Raw genomic sequence first — 26,112 nt, forward strand, 5'->3', positions numbered from 1 at the left:
TACTACAGCGCCCAGCTAGACACGGTAGCGCGATCCCTCCCCACATGCTTGCGAAGCGTTGCTGCGATAGCATTACTAGTGACAAAAAGCGAAGACGTCGTGCTAGGCCACAACCTCACAATCCATACGCCACATGCAGTATCAGCCTTATTGAATTCTGCCCAAACCAGACACGTCTCATCAGCGAGGTTTACAAGATGGGAATTGGCACTAATGGCCCCCGTAAACATCACCATAAGGAGATGCAGTGCATTAAATCCTGCAACATATCTCCCAGGTGTGCCTGGTCAGGCACAAAGGGTGGAAGGTGAGAGTGCTGGGGAAGGAGGATTCAATACAAAGGAAGATACACATGATTGTATGGAATATTTGACCCAAAATTTTACCGCAAGGCCTGACATCAGTGACAACCCACTGGAAGATGCAGAACTCACGTTCTACACGGACGGTAGTTGTCACAGACAGTCAGACTCGGGAGACTTGTGTACTGGATACGCAGTCGTAGATGACCAAGACACCATAGAAGCGGAACCGCTAGGCCCACCTCACTCAGCCCAGGTTGCTGAACTGGTCGCCCTAACCAGAGCATGTGAATTGGCTAAGGGTAAGTCAGCCAATATCTACACCGATTCTAGATACGCATTCGGGGTAGTCCATGATTTCGGAGCCCTATGGCGTCTCAGAAACTTCATGACGGCCGCTGGTACACCGGTAGCGCACGCAACTCACATAAAAAGGCTTCTAACAGCGATACAGGAACCCGACAGAGTGGCTGTTATCAAATGTAAAGCACATACATATAGCCAAGACCCGGTATCACTTGGTAACAGCCGAGCAGATGAAGCTGCTAAGTTAGCAGCTGCTACCCCCATACAGACAGACACCACACAACTGATGGTATTTAATACCATCAACACACAGAAGTTGTGTGAGATGCAGAATTTGTGTTCCACACAGGAAAAGGCAGTCTGGAAGGCAAAGGGATATGGCCAGGAGTCCTCAGGGCTCTGGACGGATGGACATGGTAAACCAGTGGCCCCCAGGACATACCTTCCATGTCTGGCTGAAGCAGCTCACGGGCTGACTCATCTAGGCAAGGAGGGGATGTGCAAATTGGTAAGAGCATACTGGTGCGCCCCAGGATTCTCCTCTCATGTGGGTAAAAGAGCAATGTCATGCCTTACCTGTCTGGGAAAGAATATTGGAAAAGCAATACCTACAGAACCATCCCATATCCCACCTGCCGGCGGCCCTTTCCAGGTAATACAAATTGACTTCATTCAATTACCCCCATGTCGAAATTTGAAATATGTACTTGTTTGTATAGATGTTTTCTCGAATTGGGTCGAAGCATTTCCAGCAGCTACAAATACCGCTATGTTTACAGCTAAGAAAATTGTGCAGGAATTTGTATGTAGATATGGTATCCCTAGAATCATTGAAAGTGATAGGGGTACCCATTTTACCGGTGATGTCTTTCAAGGAATGTGTAAATTAATGGGTATTGATAGCAAGCTACACACTCCGTACCGTCCACAGGCGAGTGCGAAGGTCGAAAGAGTGAACAGCACCATTAAAAATAAATTGAGTAAAGTGATGGCAGAGACAGGATTGACATGGCCAGAAGCTTTACCCATTGTATTGTACAGTATCAGAACCACTCCCAGGTCCCCTCTTAATCTGTCCCCTTTTGAAATCTTGTTTGGTCGACAACCGCATGTCATGATTAACCCTCAGGATGATTTGAAATGTAACAATGAAGTAACTGTAAAGTACTTGATTAACATGAGTAAACAGTTGAGGAATCAAAATGATAATCTGAAGTTGGTGATTCCTGATTTACCAGATAGTAATTGTCATGACATTGAACCTGGGGATTATGTAATGATACGAAATTTTCTACGCTCAGGTTGTCTTATTGATAGATGGGAAGGACCATACCAGGTCTTATTGACCAGCACCACAGCATTGAAGGTTGCTGAGAGAGAGACTTGGGTCCATTCATCCCACTGCAAAAAGGTTGCTGATCCAGAGAAGTCCCGTGATAAGGAACAGACGGTAGAGGTTGTATCACTGGAGTGTCTGTTCCAGGAGGACTGAGGCGGCACCTGAGCCTTGAAGACCGAAAGCAGTTGTAGACCCCCTTCTCCCTTTTATTGTTTTCTCCACTTCCCATCCCCCTCTCCCTTAAAAATTTCTTTTTCCCCCTTCTCATTCTTCTCTATTTCCTCCTCAAAGATGGACTTGCCCCAAGAGACTGTGATCCGGATTTTGATGTTAACCATGATGTTGACCAGAGCAGTCTGTTCCGGCGAGAGTACCATAGAGGTCGAGAGAGGTTCTGGAATGGGTTCCGATTATGATGATGGAGGCGCAGTTTTCCAAGATCAACCAAGCCAACAAGCAAAGGCGAGTATCAGAAAACGATCCGATAGAAGAAATTGTGATGGATTGTTAGCTGAAGAAAACTGTATCTGTAGGCTCTGTGACAATTTGATTGAGGATGGGTGCATAAAGAAATGCCAATCCAGTTTTAATATCCATATGGACCGGCATCCATTGAGTGACTATCACTCCTTGGTGGGTAACGTATTAAACCAAACAGATTGTTGGGTATGCTCTCAAGTACCTCAAGGTCATAGCAAATCAGGGCTAGTGCCATTTCCTTTAACGTTAGGGGAGGTACTTGAGCTAAGTGGTGGGAGACCGGTGGACCGGAGGTTTAACATCTCCAGCCCTCCTAGTTTGAAGCTCCACCAATACCATGTGGATAGGTCCCTCTTATGTTTTAATATCTCCAATCCCCGTAAGCCGGGAAATTGGGAAGTGTCATGGAGCAACCTTACCATGACCTTTTCACACAGAGCAGATAGAATGCCTACAGATACAGAGCTTGTACGCCACATAGCCAGTAGAGGAAAATCTTTCCGGTATCGATATACCTTAGGAAATAGGATTACTAGAGTTGGAGAAGTATCACCAGGATACTGTGCACATATCGTACAAACCGATACGTGCATTAAGCAGATGGAAGAATTAGGGTCAGGAGAATTCACCTGGAAGGTGTGTAATATGGTAATGTCCTTCTCTGTCCCATATGTTCTCCCCGATGATGCATATTTCATATGCGGGAGAAAGGCGTACAAGTGGCTTGCCCCAAACTCTGAAGGATTGTGTTATATTGGAAAAGTATTGCCTGAAGTGATGACTGTTACACATGACAAAATGAAGGACATACACCGTGGTGCCCAAGCTCCTTATACTCACACTCATTACGAGCACCGAGTTAAAAGACAACTGTCAGAAAGGTTAGAGCACCCGGCCTCTGATCTTATCCATGAATCCACCGGGATTCAGGTTCTGGTAGCGTTAGATTTCACTCGCACCGCTCGAGGAGTGATGAATTATAGATACATTTCCGCACTCGCCAATTTGTTAGATAATATCACTGAAATGTATGATGACACATTCAGATACACTGGAAGAGAACTTCAAGCTTATAAAACAGAACTAGTTCAGCATAGGATGGTTCTTAATTATCTTACAGCAGTAACAGGCGGATATTGTGTTACATTGGCAACACAGTACGGCATAAAGTGTTGCACGTATATCACCAATAGCACCGAGGATCCGGTAGAGGTCATAGACCAAAAGATGGACGATATTCTCCAATTGAAGTGGGAATTTCGTCGAAAACACAATCTCACCCTTGCTGCTGTAGGTAATGAGCTGACTGGTTGGGTGTCATGGTTGAACCCGCGAAATTGGTTCTCCGGTTTAGGAGACTGGGCTCAAGGAGTCATAATGGATGTTGGAAAGTTCCTCCTATGTATCTTAGGTGTTGTTATATCTATTGGATTGATATTTAGATGCGGGCAGGCTTTAATGAGGTGCAAACAAAGTACAAAAGTGATGAGCTTGAGGAGTGAGGAAACTGTAATTAACCTGGATTTGATTTATGACCCAATGATAGAAACCAGGATGTGATGAAAAATGCGATTATACGGTCCGTTTCTTTCACCTGTTTTTCTGCTTTTCTCCAAGATACAAAGACCCCCTTGGACGAGGAAGTTGACGAGACGCTATACAGACAACAGACAAGCACCAAAGATGAAGTTTTGACCACTTGAGAAATGGACATTTGATGAACTTTGCCATGGATCCCCAGTTTCCCTAGTATTTTTAAACTCACGCTAGCCCAACATTTTTGTAAATCTGATGGCACTGACAAAGCTATTTGCTCATGCCCAAGGAGCAATACAGCGCAAAGAAGACGACTCTCAACAGATACCGAACAAAACTTCAACAACAGATGTACATTTCCCTGACATAGAATACCACCGCATCTACCGTAATTATGTCTTTTCTTCATTTCTACAACCCTCAGGTAATGACACACATAGTCGATAGGGAATACAGGCACAGATATCAACAACCACATACTTCCCCCATTCATGTATCATCAACTAAAATGTGCATCCCCATTTTGTTACAACTGAAAGCCGAAATGAGCTCGGTAAAGTTTGACAGCCCATCCACAGACCTGTACCACGGGATAAGAAGGAATTCAAATGTATACTTCGCAATACCTCGAAGCTTGATTTACCACACGTACGGCACGATGATACATGACCCTCCAAACATGGACTCATACACACATGCTTCTGCTTTCTCACTAGGTCATACCCTCTTCACACCTACTCCTCTCTTCTTCCTCACCCAACCATGGAAATGAATTAACCCCTGACATATATTTTTCTCCTTTTGAAATGTTTTCAGGAGGTGGCAGTTATTATTGACTGCCAAAGGGTGGACTGTCAAAGTCAGAAAAATATCCCCATGCACGTTGCCATATTTGCACCGCACACTGGTCTGCGCTGCGCATGCGTACGCTCTCCCGTGAAGGCGCATACCCGCAATAGCGTGCACCCGCGGGCGCGCGGTATGCGTATTTACGGTAGAGTTTATGTAATCGTAGCGTGCGACTCATTCGTTACATATTTTCAGTAATAATGTAGTTTGTAGATCATGGTCCCTTTGATAGATTCTGAAAGTTTGGTTAATATAGAATGTCCCTGAGCTGAGGAATCCCTCTTTGTATCGTAGGAAGGGTCTAACAGGAGTCATGCAGTAGTGTTTGGTACCCATCGGAAGAGTATTTAAATAGCAATATTCCGGTGTTGGTTTGGAGCGTATTAATCGCTCGTGCGAATAGTTATGGACATAAGAAGTTTATGTCCATTTCTACTATTTACTCATACTCAGGTATGCGGCGGGAAACCTAGTTCCCCACCCACCTGAGCTGTTTGAAATCATCACAGCCCACCTGTATGAATCAACCTATGACCTTTTGTTATGATGCAGGGCCGAATTCCGACGTCCAATGGACAATGGGATTGTAGGGACTGTAAGATTGCATTGTGTGTGGGGCATAAATAGGCAGGCCGACCACATCCAGCTCTCACTCTTCAACGGTTCTCATTGCTGAAAATCGGGTGCTGGATGTCCAGGCGCATGCGATCGTTTACCCTTGTGCGTAAGTTTCTCTCCGTAATCATTGTCTTTCCGTGAGCCATTTCTCTCATATATATCTCTCTCTCTCTCTCTCTCTTTTCCTTCTCTCGTATCTCCCATTGACTAGTATTGTATTGTATTAGATCAGCATAGTATTGTATTGTATTTCTTGTATAGTTATTTGGTTAGGAAGTCTCTGTTATATTGTAGTGTATCATTTGTACTGTAATTCTTTTTGCAAGTATAATAGTTATAATACAGATAATAGGCTTTGGACCCTAAACCAGTATCTGTGTATTTTCTCATAGTTTTAAGTGTTCACTTGAGCGTCGGTGACGCTCAAGCAGCTTTGTAGTTAGTCAGGTTACACAAGGTTGCACTTACACCCTGTATTCACATTAAGGTATTCTGTGTATTTCTTTAATAATAGGTTTAGACATAAAGGTATAGCGTTGTGAGCGTCTGCGCCGCTGGTGATCTCCTCGTGGTCTCGAGCGTCCGCTACGCCATAGCGATTCATTACGTTAGTCATAGCCAACAGAGTGCTTGTCTGTGATCTCTGGGCCGTGAGCGAACGTGACGCTTGAGCGTCTCGCCTACGGCTGAGCGATCGTTACGCAACTTGCGTACCCTTACGGTACTTCTTAAGTAAACAGCGTACAGTGTTCTTAGACCTCATAAAGGGTTGTATATACGATAAATATTTAGTTTTATCAATAATGATAGGGGGGGCATCATGGAAGGGGCAAGTACATTTGCGTGCGGCTTCGGTGCATGTGAGGTGGCGCTTCTTATACAATGCCCACAGTTGTTCCGCTCATTATGCAATGTCCACTGTACTGGTAGTGCCCCTTATATAGACCCCATAGTAGTGGTGCCCCTTATGCAATGCCCGTATTGCCCCCAGTAGTAATGTTGCCTGTAGTAATGCCCCCAGTCATTTAGCGCCCTAGTAGTTATGCCCCCAGTGGTAATGCCCCTGCAGTTATGACCCCAGTAGTTTACCCCCCCTTTAGTTTAGCCTCACAGTGGTAATGCCCCCAGTAGTTTGCCTGCTTGTAGTTTAGCCCCTGTAGTTATGCCCCCCTTGTAGTTTAGCCCCCAGTAGTAATGCCCCCAGTAGTTTGGCCCCTGTAGTTATCCCCCAGTAGTTTGGCCCCTGTAGTTATGCCCCTAGTAGTTTGGCCCCCCTGTAGTTTAGCCCCCAAGTAGTAATGCCCCTGTAGTTACGCCTCCAGTAGTAATGCCCTCCTGTAGTATGCCCCCAGTAGTTAGCCCCTTTGTAGTTGGTCCCCGGTAATAATGTCCCCCAGTAGTTTGCCCCCAGTAGATGCCCCCCAGTAATAATGTCCCCCAGTAGATGCCCCCAGTAATGTCCCCCAGTAGTTTGCCCCCCAGTAGTAATGCCCCCAGTAGATGGCCCCCATTAAAAATGTCCCCAGTAGCTGCCTCCAGTAGTAATGCCCCCAATAGATGACCCCCCAATAGTAATGCCCCCAGTAGATGCCACCCCCAGTAATAATGCCCCCAGTAGTAATGCCCCCAGTAGTAATGCCCCTTGTTGATGCCCCCCAGTAGTAATGCCCCCAGTAGATGCTCCCCCAGTAATAATGCCCCCAGTAGTAATGCACCCCCACCCAGTAGTAATGTCCCTTGTTGATGCCCCCAGTAGTAATGTCCCCCCCTAGTTTGCCCCCAGTAGATGCCCCCGCTGCACTGAGGTAGAGAAAAGAGAACATACTTACCAAGCCACGTTCCCGCTTCCAGACCGCTGCAGTACTCCTCCTCTTGGCGTCCTCTCCTCAGCACTATGAGAGAGACGTCATGACTGACGTCTCTCCCATAACGCACGGCGCACAGTGACAGCGCCGGAGGCAGGAGCTCAGTACTGAGCTCCTGCCTCCGGCTGCCGCTGTGCAGGGAGACGGGCGCCCGCTGGTAACACAATCTCAGCGGGCGCCCGTCATCTCCCTGTGCAGCGCCGGGGGGGGGGGGGGGCAGACGGGGGACTGAGGGACTGGGGACAGAGGCACAAACGACAGGGGGGCACGGGCCCAAGTGCCCCTCCCCTGGATCCACCACTGGTCCCCACTGGAATCCACCATCTCAGGTCCCTGTGTACTTTCTGGAGGCAATTGCTGGTGAATGTCTCCACGGAGGAATTGATTATAATTCATTTTGATGAACATCATATTCTCCACATTTTCTGGAAGTAACCTCGTACGCCGATTGCTGACAAGGTGAGCGGCTACACTAAACACTCTTACGGAGTACACACTGGAGGGGGGGCAACTTAGGTAAAATAAAGCCAGTTTGTGCAAGGGCCTCCAAATTGCCTCTTTTTCCTGCCAGTATACGTACGGACTGTCTGACGTGCCTACTTGGATGCTGTCACTCATATAATCCTCCACCATTCTTTCAATGGTGACAGAATCATATGCAATGAAAGTAGACGACATGTCAGTAATCGTTGGCAGGTCCTTCAGTCCGGACCAGATGTCAGCACTCGCTCCAGACTGCCCTGCATCACCGCCAGCGGGTAGGCTCGGAATTCTTAGCCTTTTCCTCGCACCCCCAGTTGCGGGAGAATGTGAAGGAGGAGCTGTTGACGGGTCACGTTCCGCCTGACTTGACAATTTTCTCACCAGCAGGTCTTTGAACCTCTGCAGACTTGTGTCTGCCGGAAAGAGAGATACAACGTTAGTTTTAAATCTAGGATCGAGCACGGTGGCTAAAATGTAGTGCTCTGATTTCAACAGATTGACCACCGGTGAATCCTGGTTAAGCGAATTAAGGGCTCCATCCACAAGTCCCACATGCCTAGCGGAATCGCTCTGTTTTAGCTCCTCCTTCAATGTCTCCAGCTTCTTCTGCAAAAGCCTGATGAGGGGAATGACCTGACTCAGGCTGGCAGTGTCTGAACTGACTTCACGTGTGGCAAGTTCAAAGGGTTGCAGAACCTTGTACAACGTTGAAATCATTCTCCACTGCGCTTGAGTCAGGTGCATTCCCCCTCCTTTGCCTATATCATAGGCAGATGTATAGGTTGAATTCCACCTCGTTACCACCTCTTGCTTCAGATGAAGGCAGGGCAGGTTCAAGACTGTTTGCTGGTGCTCCAGTCTTCGGCACGCGGTGGCTGAATGCCGAAAGTGGCCCGCAATTCTTCGGGCCACCGACAGCATCTCTTGCACGCCCCTGTCGTTTTTTTAAATAATTCTGCACCACCAAATTCAATGTATGTGCAAAACATGGGACGTGCTGGAATTTGCCCAGATGTAATGCACGCACAATATTGGTGGCGTTGTCCGATGTCACAAATCCCCAGGAGAGTCCAATTGGGGTAAGCCATTCTGCAATGATGTTCCTCAGTTTCCGTAAGAGGTTGTCAGCTGTGTGCCTCTTATGGAAAGCGGTGATACTAAGCGTAGCCTGCCTAGGAACGAGTTGGCATTTGCGAGATGCTGCTACTGGTGCCGCCGCTGCTGTTCTTGCTGCGGGAGGCAATACATCTACCCAGTGGGCTGTCACAGTCATATAGTCCTGAGTCTGCCCTACTCCACTTGTCCACATGTCCGTGGTTAAGTGGACATTGGGTACAACTGCATTTTTTAGGACACTGGTGACTCTTTTTCTGACGTCTGTGTACATTTTCGGTATCGCCTGCCTAGAGAAATGGAACTTATATGGTATTTGGTACCTCAATCAAGTCTCTAGTTTCCTGTGAATTAACGGTGGATACCGGAAACACGTTTCTCACCATCCAGGCTGCCAAGGCCTGAGTTATCCACTTTGCAGCAGGATGAATGCTGTGATATTTCATCTTCCTCGCAAAGGACTGTTGGACAGTCAATTGCTTACTGGAAGTAGTACAAGTGGTCTTCCGACTTCCCCTCTGGGATGACGATCGACTCCCAGCAGCAACAACAGCAGCGCCAGCAGCAGTAGGCGTTACACTCAAGGATGCGTCGGAGGAATCCCAGGCAGGAGAGGACTCGTCAGACTTGACAGTGACATGGCCTGCAGGACTATTGGCTTTCCTGTGTAAGGAGGAAATTGACACTGAGGGAGTTGGTGGTGTGGTTTGCGTGAGCTTGGTTACAAGAGGAAGGGATTTAGTGGTCAGTGGACTGCTTCCGCTGTCATCCAAAGTTTTTGAACTTGTCACTGACTTCTGATGAATGCGGTCCAGGTGACGTATAAGGGAGGATGTTCCTAGGTGGTCAACGTCCTTACCCCTACTTATTACAGCTTGACAAAGGCAACACATGGCTTGACACCAGTTGTCCGCATTTCTGTTGAAATAATTCCACACCGAAGAAGTGATTTTTTTTTTGTATTTTGACCAGGCATGTCAATGGCCATATTCGTCCAACGGACAACAGGTGTCTCCCCGGGTGCCTGACTTAAACAAACCACCTCACCATCAGAATCCTCCTTGTCAATTTCCTCCCCAGCGCCAGCATCACCCATATCCTCATCCTAGTGTGCTTCAACAGTGACATCTTCAATTTGACTATCAGGAACTGGACTGCGGGTGCTCCTTCCTGCACTTGCAGGGGGCGTGCAAATGGTGGAAGGCACAACCTCTTCCTGTCAAGTATTTGTAATAATTAATAGAAAGCGCTATGTAAGCTATATGAATATATGTGGGCGTATGGGTGAAATATGAATGTTATTTAACAAATGCGGTACCTGTAAAAAAGATATTTGATTATTAGAAATGTTTACACTCCTTTGAGAGAGTATTTTATGGAGTAGCCAGCAACACTTCGTTTAATTAGTCCTGGTTTGCAGGTGATTGCCCTACCTTTCCCTGTACTTTGATGTTCCTGAGCCGCTGCGGCTCTGATGTTTCTTTCTGTGCGGCAGCCGGCAGGGCTGTCGGCGCTTTGAGTCCCGCTGCGTCCAGCGGGGCTGTGCGCTGATGTAGTCTCTCTCCTGGCTCCAGGTGCAGCCGTTGTTAGCTGTTCGTGTTGCCGCCGATGATAAGGCCGTGCTGTGGGCTTCCTCCTTGTTTAAAAACGACTCACCAACGCGTTTCATGCAATTAAATGCACTTTTTCGAGGAGTGGAAATGAATGAAATGTCTTTATTGAATTACGTTTTTTTTATATTAAAAAGTACCGGTACTTCCGGCCGGAAATGACATCATTTTTAAGTGGGAACCATATGTTCAGTTCTACACTTATTGGGGGAATAAAAAAGTGGTAATAAAATATATAGTTTAGTAAAAATATATCAGGTACCGCTAAAATGGGGATGTTATTTATTTGTTCTTTTATTTTTATTTATAAAAATAACAAATAAAGGCAAAAATTATTATAAGTTACTACAAAGATATATTTGATGATATTAATAATTTAGTTTTGTCCAAAAAATTATTACCTATATTTTAGTTTCTTATAAATTTAATACTGTTTTTTTTTCGAAGAGATGGGTTTAATACAATTTCTACATTCAGGCCCTTTGGAGTCATGGTTTTTAGATCAAAAATCCATTTTGTTTCTACCATTTTTAATTCTTCCGAAATGTTGCCACCTCTCCAGTTAGGTTGAATTTTTGTAATCACCATGAATTTTGTTCCAGTAGGATTTTTATTGTGAACTTCTGAGTTCTTTATTGAGACCATTCTTCCTGTCAAGTATTGGGAAGGTCAGGCATCGCAACCAACACAATTGGACTCCCCTTGGGGATTTGTGATTTAGAAGAACGCACAGTTCTTTGCTGTGCTTTTGCCATCTTAACTCTTTTAAGTTTTCTAGCAGGAGGATGAGTGCTTCCATCCTCAGGTGAAGCTGAACCACTAGCCTTGAACATAGGCCAGGGCCTCAGCCGTTCCTTGCCACTCTGTGTCGTAAATGGCACATTGGCAAGTTTACGCTTCTCCTCAGACGATTTTGATTTAGATTTTTGGGTCATTTTACTGAGCTTTATTTTTTGGGATTTTACATGCTCTCTACTTTGACATTGGGCATCGGCCTTGGCAGACGACGTTGATGGCATTTCATCGTCTCGGCCATGACTTTTGGCAGCAGCTTCAGCACGAGGTGGAAGTGGATCTTGATCTTTCCCTATTTTACCCTCCACATTTTTGTTCTCCATTTTTTAATGTGTGGAATTATATGCCAGTAATATATCAATAGCAATGGCCTACTACTATATATACTGCGCACAACTGAAATGCACCACAGGTATGGATGGATAGTATACTTGACGACACAGAGGTAGGTAGAGCAGTGGCCTACTGTACCGTACTGCTATATAGTATATACTGGTGGTCAGCAAACTGTGCAAAACTGAAATGCACCACAGGTATGGATGGATAGTATACTTGACGACACAGAGGTAGGTAGAGCAGTGGCCTTCTGTACCGTACTGCTATATAGTATATACTGGTGGTCAGCTAACTGTGCAAAACTGAAATGCACCACAGGTGTGGATGGATAGTATACTTGACGACACAGAGGTAGGTAGAGCAGTGGCCTACTGTACCGTACTGCTGTATAGTATGTACTGGTGGTCAGCAAAATGTGCAAAACTGAAATGCACCACAGGTATGGATGGATAGTATACTTGACGACACAGAGGTAGGTAGAGCAGTGGCCTTCTGTACCATACTGCTATATAGTATATACTGGTGGTCAGCAAACTGTGCAAAACTGAAATGCACCACAGGTATGGATGGATAGTATACTTGACGACACAGAGGTAGGTAGAGCAGTGGCCTACTGTACCGTACTGCTATATAGTATATACTGGTGGTCAGCAAACTGTGCAAAACTGAAATGCACCACAGGTATGGATGGATAGTATACTTGACGACACAGAGGTAGGTAGAGCAGTGGCCTACTGTACCGTACTGTTATATATTATATACTGGTGGTCCGCAAACTGTGCAAAACTGAAATGCACCACAGGTATGGATGGATAGTATACTTGACGACACAGAGGTAGGTAGAGCAGTGGCCTTCTGTACCGTACTGCTATATAGTATATACTGGTGGTCAGCAAACTGTGCAAAACTGAAATGCACCACAGGTATGGATGGATAGTATACTTGACGACACAGAGGTAGGTAGAGCAGTGGCCTACTGTACCGTACTGCTGTATAGTATGTACTGGTGGTCAGCAAAATGTGCAAAACTGAAATGCACCACAGGTATGGATGGATAGTATACTTGATGACACAGAGGTAGGTAGAGCAGTGGACTACTGTACCGTACTGCTATATATATAGTTATACTGGTGGTCAGCAAAATTCTGCACTGTCCTCCTACTATATACTACAATGCAGCACAGATATGGAGCGTTTTTCAGGCAGAGAACGTATAATACTGGTGGTCACTTATCACTGGTCAGCAAAACTCTGCACTGTCCTCCTACTATATAATACTGCTGGTCCCCAGTCCCCACAATAAAGCAATTAGCACACTGAGCACAGATATTTGCAGCACACTGAGCACAGTCAGATATGGAGCGTTTTTCAGGCAGAGAACGTAGATATTTGCACTTGCAGCACACTGATCACAGATATTTGCAGCACACTGAGCACAGATATTTGCAGCACAATTTGCAGCCCACTGAACATAGAAACTGAGAGCACGCCAGCCACGTCCTCTCACGATCATCTCCAATGCACGAGTGAAAAATGGCGGCGACGCGTGGCTCCTTATATAGAATACGAATCTTGCGAGAATACGACCGCGGGATGATGACGTTCGGGCGCGCTCGGGTTAACCGAGCAAGGCGGGAGGATCCGAGTTGCACGGACCCGTGAAAAAAAAGATGAAGTTCGGATCCCGAGGATCCGAACCCGCTCATCACTAGTTAATATGCCTGTCACTACTCTTTCCTCAATGAAAGAGCCCAATGATAGACAAATTTAAAATTGCCTTAAGCCTATTTTTCTTTCATGGATGCAATAAATAGACCCACTGTGGCTGACTCCTGGGCTGCAAAAGCCATTGAATCATGGTTACAAGCTCTAAAGGAAGAATTACCTTCCGATATATCGGAGGACTGCATGTCATACTTGGCTCTTATACGGCAAGCAGTGGGTTACATACATGAGGCCTTATCTGATGCCGGAGTATTGACAGCTAAGGCGTCTACCACATCTATACTCCTCCAGTGCATTATTTGGCTCCGTTCCTGGAAGGCTGACCTTGATCACAAGAATTATTTTTGAATTTCTTCCTTTTACTGGTGATGTGTTGTATGAGGCTGAATTGGACAAAATTGTCACTGCATTGGCTGCAACCAAGACTGCTTTTCTCTCGTCCACACCAACTCCTCGAGGAGTTCTAATTTTCATAACTTTCGTCCTTAAGGCCAAGTGAAAGGACAGGCTTTCCCCAAACTTCCGCCACTAAGGCTAAGCATCCCTAGGCTGCACGTGAACCTTTAGCAAAAACTGCCAAGCGACCTCCTTGGGGACCCCAGCATGGGAGGCTAACTTCTTCACTTTGCGCATGTCTGGACTCTGACCACTTCAGAAACATGGGTGCAAAAAGTGGTCTCTCATTCAAGAGACGCCCCCCCCCCCCCACACACACAGTTCTTTTGCACATGTCTTCCCTCATGCTCTCATTCTGCAACAGGTTGTGCAATCCCTCCTGTACTCAGGGGTGATCATACCGTTTCCTCCATCTCAACATGGAAAGGTCTATTATTCCCCCCTGTTTCTAGTGCCAAAGCCGAATGGGTCACACTAACCCATCCTTAACCTCAAATTTTAGATTTGTCAAGGTTCCCAAATACTGCATGGAGACCCTTCGATGCATAGTCCTTGCTATGGAGCTGGGGGACTTTATAGTATCCCTGGACATACGGGATGCTTATCTGCATATCCCTATTGCTCCCTCTCATCAGCAATACCTGCGTTTTGCTATGGGCAACCAACATTATCAATTCAGGGCACTGCCGTTTGGACTGTCTATGGTGTGCATAATTTTTACAGAAGTTATTACAGTCATGGCAGCACATCTGCGTTGTCAGGGAGTCAGAATACTTCCCTATCTGGATGACGTACTATTGCTTGCTACTTCACAAGAAGTATTGTACAGCCATCTTCAACTCACGATGACCTTCATTCAGACACACGGATGGCTCATCAATTGGAAAAAGTCCTCCCTCACACCATCCGAGCGGGTGTTAAACTTGGAAGCCCTATTAGACTCTGCAAGTCAGCATCTCTTTCTGCCAACAGAAAAAATCTCCAAACTGAAGGACAGGATTCACAGGCTCCTCCAGCCGTGTGGAGTGTCCATTCACTCAGCCATACAGGTCCTCGGGCAGATGGTCTTCGACCTTCGACATGGTAGAGGATGCTCAGTTTCATTCTTGTCCTCTACAACATCTGATCCTGGTCGAGTGGGAAGGCCACCCTCATCTGATCAGATCTCAAATGATGATTCTCCCTCCAGAGGTTTTATTGTCCCTCACTGGGTGGCTCCACACAGCCCACTTGGACAAAGGACGACCCCTTTTGGATTCAGGACTGGGTGCTTCTAACCACAGATGCCAGCCTCCGCGGTTGGGGGCAGTAACGGAACAGCACTCATTTCAGGGGCGTTGGATGCAGTCTGAGTCCCGTCTCCCAATCAATGTCCTGTAACTGCGAGCTGTCTACAAAGCCTTAACTCTGGCGTAAAATGTTCTTCATGGCAGACCTGTTCAGGTTCAGTCCGTCAATGCTACGGCAGTAGCTTATCTCAATCACCAAGGCGGCATTTGCAGCCAGATGGCGATGTAGGAAGTGGCCCGCATTCTCAGGTGGACAGAACATCACCTTCCAGCCATCTCAGCCATATACATTCCAGGGAACCTCAACTGGGAAGCAGACTTCCTTAGTCGCGAGGACGTTTCATGCGGGAGAATGGTCCATTCATCCAGGAGTCTTCCAACTTCTAGTAGACAAGTGGGATCTCCCAGATGTCAACCTCATGGCCTCACGACACAACCACAAGGTTGCGGTGTATGGATATGGATCCCAAGACCCACAAGCAGCATTTGTGGATGCTCTCTTCATCAAGTGGACCTTCTGTCTCATGTACATCTTTCCTCCAGTATCCCTTCAGCCAAGGGTTCTATGGAAACTCAAATAGGAAGAAGGCAACCTCATTGTGGTAACCCCAGCGTGGCCCAGACGCAATAGTTTCTTGGACCTGCGAGGCCTCTTCAGTGGGAGTTCCACTTACACTACGCCAAGACCTCTTGTCTCAGGGAACATGTCTTCACCCGGACCTGCCACGTCTGTCTTTGACAGCGTGGCTCTTGAGTCTTCCATACTGAGGACGAAAAAGGCTTTTCTCGCCCAGTAGTGCAAATCATGCTTAAGGCCCAAAAGCTGGCCTCTGCCCGCATCTACTACCAGATATGGCATACTTCCAGTGGTGTGCTTCGAGGCACGATGCCTCTGCAGCCTTCCTACAACTGGGATTAAGCCTCGGCCTTCGCCTGGCTTCTCTCAAAGTGCATTGTCCATGTGGTTTCAATGCTGGATTGCTCTTCTATCTGATGTCCACACCAGGGTGTTATCTGGGTCCAGCCTCCCTACATTCCTTCAGTGGCTCCATGCGGTCTGTTTGTTATTCTGGACGCTCTTCAACAGGCTCCTTTTGATCCTTTGTAAACAGCTGAGCTGAAATAGCTAACTGCTAAGACCTTGTTCCTTCTGGCCATTGCATCTACCAGACGGGTGTCTGACTTGGGCGCTCTCTCCTGTTGCCCTCCTTTCCTGATTTTTCATCCGGACAGAGCTGTACTGTATACTAGACTGAGTTTCCTACCTAAGGTGGTCTCCCGTTTTCATTTGAATGAGGAAATTGTGTTTCTGGCCTTCTTCTCAGCAGATCTCTCCACTGCAGAGTGTTCTTTGGATGCGGTTTGTGCCCTACATATCCTTGTAGACAGCACCAGATCACTAAAGAGATCGGATTCCCCCTTAATCCTTCATGGTTTTCACAAACGTGGCTGGCCAGCTAATAAACTGACTCTGGCCAGATGGATTAGAAAGGCAATCGCACTAGCATACTCTCAGGCAGTTCTACAAGTCCCAGCTTCTATCTCTACTCAATCTACTCAGTCTATAGGACCATCATGGGCGGTGCGACGTGGCGGGTCCATTGAGTAATTGTGCATGGCAGCTACGTGGTCTTCTATGCACACGTTTCTTAGGTTCTATGCATTTGATACATTCCCCTCCCAGGATGCTTCATTTGGACGACGGATACTACTATCCACTCAGGAGCATCCCCACCCTTGAAGTACTGCTTTAGGACACCCCCGATGGGATCCCTGTGGAAACAAAAGTAGAAAACGAGAGTTATGGTAGACTTACCTTTGTAAACTCTATCTTTCTTCGAGGTCCATAGGGTCCACAGGGCACCCACCCTGATGCACCTGGCCGATATAAGTTTGCGGCATTGGTCACTAGTTCCCTTCTCCTGCCTGAGTGTGTTCCTATGTGTACCAGATCTTTCTTCTCTCTCTCTCTCTCTCTCTGCATCCTCTTCTTGCTTTGGGATTGTTACCAAAACTGACCTGCCTGAGCATGTAGGCGGGGTTATAGGGAGAGGGACTGAGGCATCCTGGGTTATTGGAAAATGCTTAACTGTATGGTGCCCATGCTGATCCTATCACCTATAATCCCAGTGTTATCCCTGTGGACCTCGAAGAAAGGGAGTTAACAAAGGTAAGTCTACCATTACTTTCCTTATTCAATATATGTTCACTAGTACCAATAGCCAAAAATTATATTAGGCACTTAAATTATTATCAGGTAATTGTGAATATTTTGTGTATCAGTCACCAATTTATCAAATAAATAATTATTGAAGGAAGAGTCCGTATTTAGTGGTAAGGGCCGTACTGACAGTGAGATTTCCCCAGAGATGTGTGCTGAGTGGTCTAGCACAGACCACTCAGCACACATCTGTCCCCCCGCTCAGCACAGCGCGATGTGCTGAGCGAGGGGGGGAATGGACACGGGGGGACGTTAATTTAACCCAGCGGTGAAATGAGCGACCTGCTAGATTGTGCCAACATGCAGGCCAATCTAGCACTGACGATAGCGACACACGGTACCGCGCATTGCTGTCACCAGCACCCCTACACACGGAGCGATGTTGATTGCTTAGAAATTAGCTGAACATCGATACGCGTGTACCCCCCTTTAGATTCAAATTTCTTATTGATAACGGTAATTAAATTACCAGTGGAGTCCACTTATCATGTTGGATCTCTTCCTTACACAAAAATAGGAGTCTTTTATTGTTCCAACTCCAATTAGCTATGTATGAACAACAGTCCTTCAGACAATGGTTCACACTCCGTTTCATGCACAACAGCTTTTCACAGAATATATACTCAACAATTATAGTTAAATTACTCAATCAGAAAACATGCATCCATTGAGAGGATATCAAACTTTGTACATCGTACTGGGTAACCCAGTGTATGTCAAGTGTTGTATCTCCAATTAGTCAGTTTGTGGTTCACACCAAGTGTTGCTCGCAATCAGTTATCACAGGAACATTGAAAGTATAGGAAAAGGGGCGTGGCCGTGCCTCCTTTACCTGCTGCCATGCCCCCTTTCCAATTTGTACCAATTTTTATGTGTAAAATGTTGGAGGGTATATTGTTGGTCTGCTTATTAAAAAAAACATGCATTGTCTCCTCTGAGAGGATATTACGATTCATACACAGTGCTAGATTACCTTGTATATTTCAGTCATTGTATTCCCAAATTGCTGTATATAACACCAAATGTTCTTCGCAATCAGCTTTCACAGCAAATAAATATAAGACAAAGGGCCTAATTCAGATCTGAGCGTAGCAGCAAATTTGTTAACTAATGGGCAAACTAATGTGCACTGCAGGTATGGGGTTGGGGAGATATAACACGGGCAGAGAGAGTTAGATTTAGGTGAGTTACAACATTTTGTTTCTGTTCAGGGTAAATACTGGCTGCTTTATTTTTACACTGCAATTTAGATTTCAGTTTGAGCACACCCCACCCAAATCTAACTCTCTCTGTACATGTTATATCTGCCCCCCCCCCCTTCCTCCCCTGCAGTGCACATGGGGGGTCATTCCGAGTAGATCGCTCGCTAGCAGTTTTTAGCAGCCTTGCAAATGCTATGCCGCCGCTCACTGGGGAGTGTATTTTAGCTTTGCAGAAGTGTGAACGCATGTGCAGCCGAGCTCTGCAAAAACAGTTTGTGCAGTTTCAGAGTAGCTCTGAACCTACTCAGCGCTTGCGATCACTTCAGCCTATTCGTGTCCGGATTTGACGTCATACACCCGCCCAGCCACGCCTGCGTTTTTTCGGACATGCCTGCGTTTTTACAAACACTCCCTGAAAGCGGTCAGTTGACACCCAGTAACGCCCCCTTCCTGTCAATCTTTTAGCGGCTGCCAGTGCGAGGAAAAACTTTTCTAGAACCTGAGCACAACCACAAAGGGCTTTGTACCCGTACTTCGCACGTGCGCATTGCGGGGCATACGCATGTGCAGAAATGCAATTTTTTTCTACCTGATTGCTGTGCTGCGAAAATCGTCAGAGGACGATCAACTCGGAATGACCCCCATGGTTTTGCCCATTAGCTAACAAATTTGTTGCTGTGATCAGATCTGAATTAGGCCCAATAGTTGTTAGTCTGCAAATTCAGAAAACATGCGCTGTCTCCTCTGAGAGGATATGGGTTTCATACACAGTGCTGGTATATTTCAGATACTGTATCCACAGATTGCTATGCATAATCAGCAGTTAATCAGATGATGGTTTACATTATGTATTATGCACAACAAATTTTCACAGAAAGTATATTCAAGACAATGGTTGATAGTCCGCTCAATCAGAAAACATGAAATAATTCCCCAGAAAAATATCATACACAGCGCTATTGCCTGCGCTATTGCCTGGTATATGTCATGTATTGTATAAGCGGCATTGCGGCAGCATTTTCGAGGCATGGTCTGGACAACACAGGCATGTCCGTACCATTTGAGCGGCGGCCCACGGCAGCTGTGTGACATCACATGCAGCCGCTGCAGCCAAAAAACATGGCGGGTAGATGCCTGCCTTAGCAGCTAGTCTGCATAGGCAGGGAGCTACTCGGCGTGTGAGAAAGCATCACTGCCATGCGATGCTTTTGCATGTCTGTAGTGGCGGGTAGGACCCAGCATGCGGAGCGGACTTGCCCTGTGCTGGGCGTCCCCCCGCATGTCAGAGATTTTGATCGTAGATGTAAGTTTTTTTGCACATCAACGATCAGGTCTTAATTAGGCACTATACCCGCTGCACCATAATGAGAGGATGCCAGAGATACCTGTGCAGTCAGTGTGTCTGATCAGACCCCCGGTGTTAATCGCGTCTTCCTCCTGTGCCTAGTTTCGGATCTCGTGTGCACCGCGCAGCATGGGAACCCGGAAGTAAATTTGTCTGTGACGTCAGTAACGGGAAGAACTAACATATTGATATTTGAATTTGTTTGATTTGCGATAAGCGGACCACACTGGTGATTTCATTAGTTATCTATAACACATTGGAATAGAACAATAAACACAAAATCTTCCTCCGATGATTATTTATTTGATAAATTGTGATTGATACACAAAATATTTACAATTACCTGATAATAATTTAAGTGCCTAATATAATTTTTAGTTATTAGGACTATTGACCTTATATTGAGTATCGCCAAATAGAAGAAATTTTCTCCCGGTTTATATACATACACAACCATTCCTCCACGGCACAAAAATGGGGTGAGAGGTTAATACACTCTACACCATGGGTCTTCAACCAATGGCCCTCCAGCTGTTGTGGAACTACATATCCCAGCATGCTACCAAGTATATTAAAAACAATTTATTTAGCTAGCATCAGAAAAAAACTAAAAATACACATAAATTAAAAAATACTAATAATAGACCACAATATTAGGTATCACATAAAACTTGGGTATATTGCACCTCAGATATTAGCATAATACATGCCTAAATAAAAACATATAAGAGAGGGTCACTGGATTTTACAAGGAGAGACTTTCAATAGAATATGATTAGACTCTAATAGTTGTTCCGTATCTCACAGTTCAAATAAGGATATGTCCTCCGGCTGATGTATTCAGCATCTGTGACCATAAATTGATGTCAACTTTTCCATGGACTGGATAGATATTTATAATGAAAGACCGTACGGTTTCTATTACTCACTGAGTCACTGTAATTGCTTTCCTGCGCAAGGTGAATTGTAGGAAGCCGCTCTCTATCACCCTTTGCACGGGTGAGACATTTGTCGGCGGCACGCTCAAGTGAAAGCTGTTCCCTTAAGTGCGGCGCAGTATTAGTGTACTGGGCCGCCGTGCAGGGTACAGAGAGGAAGGGTCACTGAGACTACCAAGTGCTCACAGGAGAAATACACCAGCTTATATTCAAATTGGCTGTTTGCAACCAGTTGCCGGTAATCAGCCCACCTGTGATGAGAGTGAGACTGGACTTTTCATTCCTTCCTGCATTGGTAATACCACATATCCTGCTCTGCTGAGCATAGATCTTTCCAAGCCGGGGATGATGCACGGCGGCCCAGTACACTAATACTGCGCCGCACTGAAGGGAACAGCTTTCACTTGAGCGTGACGCCGACGGATGTCTCACCCGTGCAAAGGGTGATAGAGAGCGGCTTCCTACAATTCACCTTGCGCAGGAAAGCAATTACAGTGACTCAGTGAGTAATAGAAACCGTACGGTCTTTCATTATAAATATCTATCCAGTCCATGGAAAAGTTTACATCAGTTTATGGTCACAGATGCTGAATACATCAGCCGGAGGACATATCCTTATTTGAACTGTGAGATACGGAACAACTATTAGAGTCTAATCATATTCTATTGAAAGTCTCTCCTTGTAAAATCCAGTGACCCTCTCTTATATGTTTTTATTTAGGCATGTATTATACTAATATCTGAGGTGCAATATACCCAAGTTTTATGTGATACCTAATATTGTGGTCTATTATTAGTATTTTTAATTTATGTGTATTTTTTGTTTTTTCTGATGCTAGCTAAATAAATTGTTTTTAATATACTTGGTAGCATTATTGGAGTTAAGCGCCGGCCTGGTGTTTGTTTTTAATTGTCTTATTGCTGAGGAGGCTGGCTACCTCCTCACCAGGTGGCTGCTGATTCCAATTGTCATTCACACGGATCTATCCAGCGCCAACAAACCTTATTTTCTGTTTGACATATCCCAGCATGCCCTGCTCTGGTTTAGCTTGCCTTAATAACAAAACTGTGGTAGAGCAGGCTGGGATGTGCAGTTCCACAGCAGCTGGAGGGCCACATATTGAAGACCCATGCTCTATACTATTTCAGCTCTCTGAGTATAGAAGTGGAATTGGTCAAAAAATAGCTTTTTGACACACAAGAGGAGTAAATCAGATACATCATTTTAATACATACCGAATATGGGGTATATTCAATTGGTTTCGAATCCCGGCGTGGATTCGTAATTTTTCTGATTCAACACTATTCGACAGCCGAAACCCTCCACCCGGGACACTGAATTCGACATATTCAATTAAAAACGTATTCAACACGCCCCCGGTCGAAAACGGACCAATCGTCAAATAGTGGGTGGCCTGGATTAAACTTCCCGACGTTTTTTAATCATATATAGGGCTTGTTTGCTGCGTGCTCAGCAGCCATTTTGTGAACCTGCAGAGCGGAGTGAGGAGCTGCAGAGTGATCAATTTGGTTTTGCTTGCTGTGGTATCATTCACACACCCAGCAGACTTTCATCCAGGACGGACAGAAGACCTTCAGCCACCCCGGAGGAGAGGTGGTCTGGCGTTGCAAGTAGGTGTTTGTGTAGTGTATGGGTGTTGTTTTGAGTAGAGATGAGCGGGTTCGGTTCCTCGGAATCCGAACCCGCCCGAACTTCAGTTTTTTTTACACGGGGCCGAGCGACTCGGATCTTCCCGCCTTGCTCGGTTAACCCGAGCGCGCCCGAACGTCATCATCCCGCTGTCGGATTCTCGCGAGGCTCGGATTCTATCGCGAGACTCGGATTCTATATAAGGAGCCGCGCGTCGCCGCCATTTTCACACGTGCATTGAGATTGATAGGGAGAGGACGTGGCTGGCGTCCTCTCCGTTTATAGAGAAGAGAGTGAGACTAGAGTAGAGAGAGACACAGTATTTACTTTAGTAATTTTGGGGAGCATTAGGAGGAGTACTACTACTTGCTGAAGTGAGAGTGTGACTGTATATCTGACTTGTGGGGGAGACAGTGGGGAGCAGTTAGAGTCTGAGAGCAGGAGTACATATTTTAACGTACAGTGCACACTTTTGCTGCCAGAGTGCCACACTGCCATTGTGACCACACTGACCACCAGTATATATTGTGATTGTCTGCTTAGGAGTACTACTTGCAAGTTGCTGATAGTGTGACCAGTGACCTGACCACCAGTTTAATTAATCACCACCAGTTCAATATATATATATATAATTGTATATAATATATATATAATTGTATACCACCTACCCGTGTTTTTTTTTTTTTCTTTCTTCTTGATACATACTACTATAGTAGCTTACTGTAGCAGTCTGCGGTGCTGCTGAGCTGACAGTGTCCAGCAGGTCCGTCATCAGTCATTACATAATAAATATATATACCTGTCCGGCTGCAGTACTAGTGATATTATATATATATATATATATATATATATATATATATATATTAATTTAATCTCATTATCATCCAGTCTATATTAGCAGCAGACACAGTACGGTAGTCCACGGCTGTAGCTACCTCTGTGTCGGCAGTCGCTCATCCATCCATAATTGTATACCACCTACCCGTGTTTTTTTTTTTTCTTTCTTCTTGATACATACTACTATAGTAGCTTACTGTAGCAGTCTGCGGTGCTGCTGAGCTGACAGTGTCCAGCAGGTCCGTCATCAGTCATTACATAATAAATATATATACCTGTCCGGCTGCAGTACTAGTGATATTATATATATATATATTAATTTCATCTCATTATCATCCAGTCTATATTAGCAGCAGACACAGTACGGTAGTCCACGGCTGTAGCAACCTCTGTGTCGGCAGTCGCTCGTCCATCCATAATTGTATACCACCTACCCGTGTTTTTTTTTTTCTTTCTTCTTGATACATACTACTATAGTAGCTTACTGTAGCAGTCTGCGGTGCTGCTGAGCTGACAGTGTCCAGCAGGTCCGTCATCAGTCATTACATAATAAATATATATACCTGTCCGGCTGCAGTACTAGTGACATTATATATATATATATTAATTTCATCTCATTATCATCCAGTCTATATTAGCAGCAGACACAGTACGGTAGTCCACGGCTGTAGCTACCTCTGTGTCGGCAGTCGCTCGTCCATCCATAATTGTATACCACCTACCCGTGTTTTTTTTTCTTTTTCTTTCTTCTTGATACATACTACTATAGTAGCTTACTGTAGCAGTCTGCGGTGCTGCTGAGCTGACAGTGTCCAGCAGGTCCGTCATCAGTCATTACATAATAAATATATATACCTGTCCGGCTGCAGTACTAGTGATATTATATATATATATATATATATTAATTTCATCTCATTATCATCCAGTCTATATTAGCAGCAGACACAGTACGGTAGTCCACGGCTGTAGCTACCTCTGTGTCGGCAGTCGCTCGTCCATCCATAATTGTATACCACCTACCCGTGTTTTTTTTTTTTTCTTTCTTCTTGATACATACTACTATAGTAGCTTACTGTAGCAGTCTGCGGTGCTGCTGAGCTGACAGTGTCCAGCAGGTCCGTCATCAGTCATTACATAATAAATATATATACCTGTCCGGCTGCAGTACTAGTGATATTATATATATATATATATATATTAATTTCATCTCATTATCATCCAGTCTATATTAGCAGCAGACACAGTACGGTAGTCCACGGCTGTAGCTACCTCTGTGTCGGCAGTCGCTCGTCCATCCATAATTGTATACCACCTACCCGTGTTTTTTTTTTTTCTTTCTTCTTGATACATACTACTATAGTAGCTTACTGTAGCAGTCTGCGGTGCTGCTGAGCTGACAGTGTCCAGCAGGTCCGTCATCAGTCATTACATAATAAATATATATACCTGTCCGGCTGCAGTACTAGTGATATTATATATATATATATTAATTTCATCTCATTATCATCCAGTCTATATTAGCAGCAGACACAGTACGGTAGTCCACGGCTGTAGCAACCTCTGTGTCGGCAGTCGCTCGTCCATCCATAATTGTATACCACCTACCCGTGTTTTTTTTTTCTTTCTTCTTGATACATACTACTATAGTAGCTTACTGTAGCAGTCTGCGGTGCTGCTGAGCTGACAGTGTCCAGCAGGTCCGTCATCAGTCATTACATAATAAATATATATACCTGTCCGGCTGCAGTACTAGTGACATTATATATATATATATTAATTTCATCTCATTATCATCCAGTCTATATTAGCAGCAGACACAGTACGGTAGTCCACGGCTGTAGCTACCTCTGTGTCGGCAGTCGCTCGTCCATCCATAATTGTATACCACCTACCCGTGTTTTTTTTTTTTCTTTCTTCTTGATACATACTACTATAGTAGCTTACTGTAGCAGTCTGCGGTGCTGCTGAGCTGACAGTGTCCAGCAGGTCCGTCATCAGTCATTACATAATAAATATATATACCTGTCCGGCTGCAGTACTAGTGATATTATATATATATATTAATTTCATCTCATTATCATCCAGTCTATATTAGCAGCAGACACAGTACGGTAGTCCACGGCTGTAGCAACCTCTGTGTCGGCAGTCGCTCGTCCATCCATAATTGTATACCACCTACCCGTGTTTTTTTTTTATTTCTTCTTGATACATACTACTATAGTAGCTTACTGTAGCAGTCTGCGGTGCTGCTGAGCTGACAGTGTCCAGCAGGTCCGTCATCAGTAATTACATAATAAATATATATACCTGTCCGGCTGCAGTACTAGTGACATTATATATATATATTAATTTCATCTCATTATCATCCAGTCTATATTAGCAGCAGACACAGTACGGTAGTCCACGGCTGTAGCTACCTCTGTGTCGGCAGTCGCTCGTCCATCCATAATTGTATACCACCTACCCGTGTTTTTTTTTTTTTTTCTTCTTGATACATACTACTATAGTAGCTTACTGTAGCAGTCTGCGGTGCTGCTGAGCTGACAGTGTCCAGCAGGTCCGTCATCAGTCATTACATAATAAATATATATACCTGTCCGGCTGCAGTACTAGTGATATTATATATATATATATATATATATATATTAATTTAATCTCATTATCATCCAGTCTATATTAGCAGCAGACACAGTACGGTAGTCCACGGCTGTAGCTACCTCTGTGTCGGCAGTCGCTCGTCCATCCATAATTGTATACCACCTACCCGTGTTTTTTTTTTTTTTCTTTCTTCTTGATACATACTACTATAGTAGCTTACTGTAGCAGTCTGCGGTGCTGCTGAGCTGACAGTGTCCAGCAGGTCCGTCATCAGTCAT

The sequence above is a fragment of the Pseudophryne corroboree genome, chromosome 5 (assembly GCF_028390025.1).
Source record: "Pseudophryne corroboree isolate aPseCor3 chromosome 5, aPseCor3.hap2, whole genome shotgun sequence".
Lineage (NCBI taxonomy): Eukaryota > Metazoa > Chordata > Amphibia > Anura > Myobatrachidae > Pseudophryne > Pseudophryne corroboree.